Genomic DNA, 6,135 nt, shown 5'->3' with positions numbered 1-6,135 from the left:
ATCCTTTGTCTTTGTGTTGATTGATGATCTAGATTGGTACGAGTTGTATGTTTTATTTTGGTGCTGTCCTATGGTGCCCTCCGTGTCGCCCAAGCGTGAGGGATTCCCGCTGTAGGGTGTTGCAATACGTTCATGATTCGCTTATAGTGGGTTGGTGAGTGAGTGAAACACAGACCCGAGTAAAGGGGTTGTTGTGTATGGGAATAAAGAGGACTTGATGCTTTAATGCTATGGTTGGGTTTTACCTTAATGATCTTTAGTAGTTGCGGATGCTTGCTAGAGTTCCAATCATAAGTGCATATGATCCAAGTAGAGAAAGTATGTTAGCTTATGTCTTTCCCTCATATGAAATTGCAATGACGACTACCAGTCTTGTTAACGATTGCCTAGGACAATTCCGCACACCGATCCACCATTATTCCACACTCGCTATTTAAAATATTTAGTAATATATTCTAACTTTATGATAATAGCACCTACTTTTATATTTTAGTTCTTCGATATCATGCAAAGTTATCCTCTTCATACCCACAACATAGTTTTATTTCTCGTTTCTAGTTGGAAGCAAACGTTCGGTGTACGTAGAGTCGTATCAGTGGCAGATAGGGCTTGAGAGAATATTGATGTTACCTTTAGCTCCTTGTCGGTTTGACACTCCATACTTATCACTTCCACCTTTGGAAATTGCTACGATGATTCCCTACACTTGGGGATTATCATTAACTATTAAGATGTGTGGGACGTTCTCCACAATCAGATCCATGTACTCCATGTGGAAGCATGCAGGGTGATTCAGTGGTGGCAGAAGGAGGCTCACCAGCACCACAGCTGCCATCCTGGAGTGCCTGAGTATCGTGGAGTTAAACATCAGCACTGTGTAGAAGAATTTATTGACCTTTTGTTCATTCACAACAGATTGCTTCCCATCCACCATCTGTGGCCGCCCTTCTCTTTCTGTGGTTCCCTTCATTTATGAAATGTATGCACTCATTCTTCGCTGTGCACTCGTGTAGGCCTCTTGGGAGTCATCTGGGTGACCAAACTGCTACTGCTCTGCACATGAGATTCCCATGATTTGATATTCATAATAATTACCTCGGCATGCATCCTAAGATCATACAAGAACTTTTTGACATCTGTCTTTAGCTTTTCAGCATCAATGTCCTCTTGAGCTATGCAGAAGACTTGGATATTGCAGCTTTAAAAGGTCGTTTTTTGAGTAGGAACTGAGAGAGAAGCATCAACCCTCCATCTTTCACAACCCAGTATAAGTCAATAGAACTAGACTGTCTCTGGAACTGATTAGGCCACTCATCAAGATACTTCACGATAAAAACAGCCTTGTTAGCATGATGCATCGTTTATTATACTAACAAATGTTGATGGTGTCTCTGTCAAATTCTAATGGCGCCAAATCTCAGGGTAGCGCACCACAACAATATTCGGCTTTAAGTTCGCCAGGCCCATCGCCTGAACAACGTTTCGGAAGTCCTCAGACGTCGAAGGTGCTACAATGATCTCTGCAAAACCCTCGCATTGTCTGTACTCAATGTTGTTCCCCAGATGATGACAGGCAGTCTTAGCATGGTCGGCAAGTTCATTATAATCACCATCAATTGTCTAGAATATTGACTTGCCACGAGCCTTCTTCTTCTTACAATTAGCAAAATTGGCAAGTTTTGGATGATAAGGGACATTTTGTGGAAGCTTACCCCGAGGATGGGATAATACCAAAGGAATGGGGTGCCAATTCCACTACTAGGAAAAGGCCTGCTAGTGGCGCACCTGTTTTGGCTACTAATGGCGCACTATAGGTGCGCCACTAGCATCACGCCATTAGAATTTAATACTAATGGTGCACCGATACTAGTGGCGCACTAGGGAGTGCGCCATTAGTATATCCCACGGTGCGCCATTACTATCTCACTTAGTAATGGCGCATAGAAGTGCGCCATTACTAACATTTTTTTCAAAAAAATTCAAAAAAAAATTTCAATTTTTTTTAATTATTTTTATTTTTTTCTTAATCTCGGGTCACTATGGCTTAATCTCAGATCAATATGCTTAATCTCAAGTCAAATCACACTAAGTGGTCAAACTTCCCAGAAGGTCACCCATCCTCACACTACTCCAGCCCGAGCACGCTTAACAGGCACTTGTTGATATATCTATCATATCAATCCTATTAAACCTTGTTGATGTCTAGGACTTTGTTCATGAGTATGATGAAATTTTGAAAAATATTTCAAACTTCCCGGTCATATTACGTATCATTTTTTGAAAAAAATTCCAAAAAAAGTTCGAAACCAACTTTTTTTTCTGTTACTAGTGGCGCACCTAGCAAATGGTGCGCCACTAGTATGTTTGAATTTTTTTCATTTTTTCCCCTCCAGATCTTAAAAGCCCCGTAACTTTTTTTCTGTTAGGTTTTTGAGGATTTTGAAAATGTTTTCCCCTCGAGTAGATGATTTTTCATATAAAAAACTTTTTAATCCGAGTTCGTATGCAAAAGTTATGCCGATTTTACAAATTCTAGAGAGATTTTGCAAATAAAGTCAAAATTCATATTTGTAAATTTTCCCAACAAGTAGACCACATATCACATGGGAAACTTATTTTCTTATATTTTTTTGAAATTTTCATCATTTTATTTATTTATTTTAACTGAAAAGACGGTCCGGGGGGGTGCATGCGGTGGATTTTTTGGGCCAAGTTAGTAATGGCGCACCGTGGGAGTGGTGTGCCATTACTAGTTTTGAAAAAAAATTAAAAAAAATTACTAGTGGCGCACCGTGGATGTGGTGCGCCATTACTAGTTTAACTAGTAATGGCGCACTATCCCCTGGTGCGCCATTACTAGTTTTGAAAAAAAAATTGTTCCAGTGGCGCACCGTGGATGTGGTGCACCAACACATGATGCGCCATTAGTATTTGGACACTAATGGCGCACCAACACATGATGCGCCATTAGTATATAGTAGTGGCGCACCACACCATTAATGTCAATATTATCTATAGCCCTTTTTCTAGTAGTGTTCTTTGGATGAACTTGGTTTGCTGTGAAAAGAACAGTGAAGTGAGTGTTAGAAAATAAGTTTGTATAGATTACTAATAACTATTCCTTTGGCATGCACAAAGTCATACCTCCTAGTGATCAAAGACTTCGCAATGCCAAGTTAAAATACGCACGACCAAAACGCAACTCCCCAGTCTCTAGTCTTCCAGAACTTTTATATCAGGAGCATGAGAGTTTGCATCTACTCCCTCCGTCTTATATTATGGAACGGAGGGAGTACTATTTTAGGGAACACTTCTATACAATTATGAGGAAAGCAAAGCCTAGCTAGTTTGAAAGATGAAATGCCATCAAGGCAATATAACTTGTAATCCTGCAGGCGTCCTGGTTGAGAAGTGCGTTAGACCGGTGGGTAACCCATACCCGGCAGGCGTCCTGTATGGGACCTCAGATCTTAGATGTTAGGTTTGGCTTCGAGGTCTGTTTGGTATTAGGCCCAGACTATCAGCATTCCTTCATCAATTGGGTAGGAGTAGCGACAGATGTTGCCTAGACGGTGGCTTTAGTCTTACTGCTGTATTACTTAATAAGGTCTTGTGTGAACAATTAATAAAGTGGCTACATGCATCGTCTAGATGCAGAGGCCGGGGGTCTTCCTCCTTTTCTAAAAAAAATATATATAACTTGTAATCCTGCACATTTTTCCTTTCTGAATACCCATTGCCTGCTGGACAGCATGGCTGACCTAGCACGGCTTCGTCGCCTGCTACACAGCATGGCCAACCTATCAGTCTTTACCGGGCTTTTTCAGTTGAGAACTCGGCGAACTTGATAGTGTGCTGAGTTGTTTTTGTTCGCTGAGTCATTTTTCGTTGGAACCAGACAAAGTTAGAGCTTTGCCGAGTTGCTTATCACTGCCGAGTCCAATTTTAAATCAAACTCGGCAGACATAAATTCGTCGATTTCCCGATAGAATGAACTTGGCGATGTTCTGAAACTCGGCACAAAACCAGATTCCAGTAGTGACAGTAGCACCAAAAATTTATAAGCCACAGTAGGGGCCTTCCCTACTGTTTATTCTGATACATAACCACATCAGGAGCATTTAGTTCCCATGCGAAAAGGCAAGTACCAAGTAACACATGCATGGGTGGCCACAGTATGCATGTGTAGCTCTATAAATTGACCAGATGTCAGCATTTCGATATAAGAGCAAGAACGCTAGCAACAAGAGTCATGACAATCTAGAGAACATGCGACACACCCACTCATGACACATACAAGATATGTTCCCCATTCTCAATCCAGATGTTGAAATGTTATGGCGTAATCATGTGCTTATCTTAACTCCATATTTTTTTCACACTATGGCAACCCATGCATGTGTTACTTGGTACTTGCCTTTTCGCATGTGGACTAAATGCTCCTAGATGTGGGGCACCAGGCGTCTGCTGTAACGCCTCTGGGTCGCACGCGCGTGCGGCTCCGGGGCGACCACGCCTCCACCAAAAAAAACCTAACCACCGGGCATCTCTGGCCGCCGCCAGCGGTGAGGGCGAGGATGGCGCATCCCTGTTCTTCTTCTTCGCACGGAGAGGAGGAGCTGATGGGTCGCGCACAGTTTGGCGCGGCGCCCGATCCGGCGAGGCGGCGGGTTCTTGCGGTGGTGGAGCGGCGGATCGGGGCGGTGGCGCGGCTGACGGTGGTCTGGGTCCGGCTGGGCCGGAAGGGCCACGGCTGCAGCGCCCGTGCGACTGTCTCGTGCTCTTCTCTGCTGCAGCATGGCTCGTCGCGGCGCTTGCGGGCGTGGCGGCCAAGGTCGCCTTCCTTCTACCGGCCTCTTCCAGTAGGACGGGCGGCCGGGGATGGCTGGTAGCGTGGGGGCTGTTGGCCAGGTTTCGAATATAGGGGTTCCGGCTCTGCGTAGTTTCGGCACGGCTTCATGTCGACCTCCTCGATCTGGTAGCCGATGAGTTCCGACCTTCTTCTCGGTGATCTCCGCAGTCTGGCACATGATGCTACTGGAGATCTAGAGAGGAATCGATGCGGTCGTGCGCACCCTTCCGGCGCGCGGTGTGAAGCTTCATCTACCGTTCGTTGATATGGGACATGTCTTCATATAGATTTCCATGGATCTGCAGAGTTGGAGAATGTCATGGTGGCTGCGATCGGAGGTTGGTTGGTTGTGTTGAAGACAACGCGGCACAGGTTCTCCCTGTGTGTCCGGTGCGCGGCGACTCGTAGTAGCAGCCTTCTCAAGCGGGGGTGGCAACACAGGTGGACTGCATCTTTGGTGGAGCTCGTCGAGTACTGAACCTTGATTTCCAGGGTGGAAACCTAAGGTCTGGCCTTCATTGGTTGTACCTGGCAATGGCCTTGTTTAAGGCATTGTTTTGGAAACTCAGTCTTTCTCAGGGGTGAAATACCAAGATCTTCAATCGGGCGACGACAACCCTTATGCATTGTTTTCTTCTTGGAGGCGTTGCTTTTGGAGAGCTTATGTTGTAGTATGGGTGTTGTATTCGGTGGTGGTTAGAGTGCTTCCATTGCGAGGTGTTGTACACCGCGACAGGGTCTTTGTTTTTATTTTCTCTCTTGTTTATTTTGTTCTTCGCTGTGTGCATCCCTGATGTCTTTGGATATCTTGTTGGTGCAGAGGCTGGGTGTAATTGGTATCTTCGTGATATTAATATATTCCCTTTGTCGAAAATGTGATGTCTCTCAAAATTTGTGGTTCACCTTGGTTGTGTTGCAGAAAAAAATGTCATGACTAGACACTAGTAGAAAACAGGGCTTTGGTTCGGCCAGAAAAGAGCATTAATCCCGGTTGCATTACGAACCGGGACTAATGTGAGCATTAGTCCCGGTTCGAGCGACTAGGGCACCGTACAGGCATTAGTCCCGATTCAAATGGGACCTTTAGTCCCGGTTGGTGCCACGAACCGGGACTAAAAAGTGCGATGCCCATTAGTACCAGTTCGTGGCACCAACCGGTACTAAAGGTCTAACCTTTAGTCCCGGTTCGGGCCACCAACCGGTACTAATGGGGTTTGAGGCATTAGCACCGGTTCGTGGCACGAACCGGTACTAAAGGTCCCATTTTCAAAATCTACCCCCCC

The 6,135-nt window shown here is 45.0% G+C and overlaps 1 pseudogene; it reads right to left on the bottom strand.

Annotated features, from left to right (window-relative positions):
* Positions 1–700: 700 nt before the first annotated feature.
* Positions 701–3,882, bottom strand: LOC123120896 (cation-chloride cotransporter 1-like; annotated as a pseudogene).
* Positions 3,883–6,135: the final 2,253 nt, after the last annotated feature.

Source organism: Triticum aestivum, chromosome 5D, assembly GCF_018294505.1.
Source record: "Triticum aestivum cultivar Chinese Spring chromosome 5D, IWGSC CS RefSeq v2.1, whole genome shotgun sequence".
In the NCBI taxonomy this organism is placed as follows: Eukaryota; Viridiplantae; Streptophyta; class Magnoliopsida; order Poales; family Poaceae; genus Triticum; species Triticum aestivum.
Note: the sequence above shows the minus strand (reverse complement) of the source record. Positions and strands in the feature narration are given on the sequence as shown.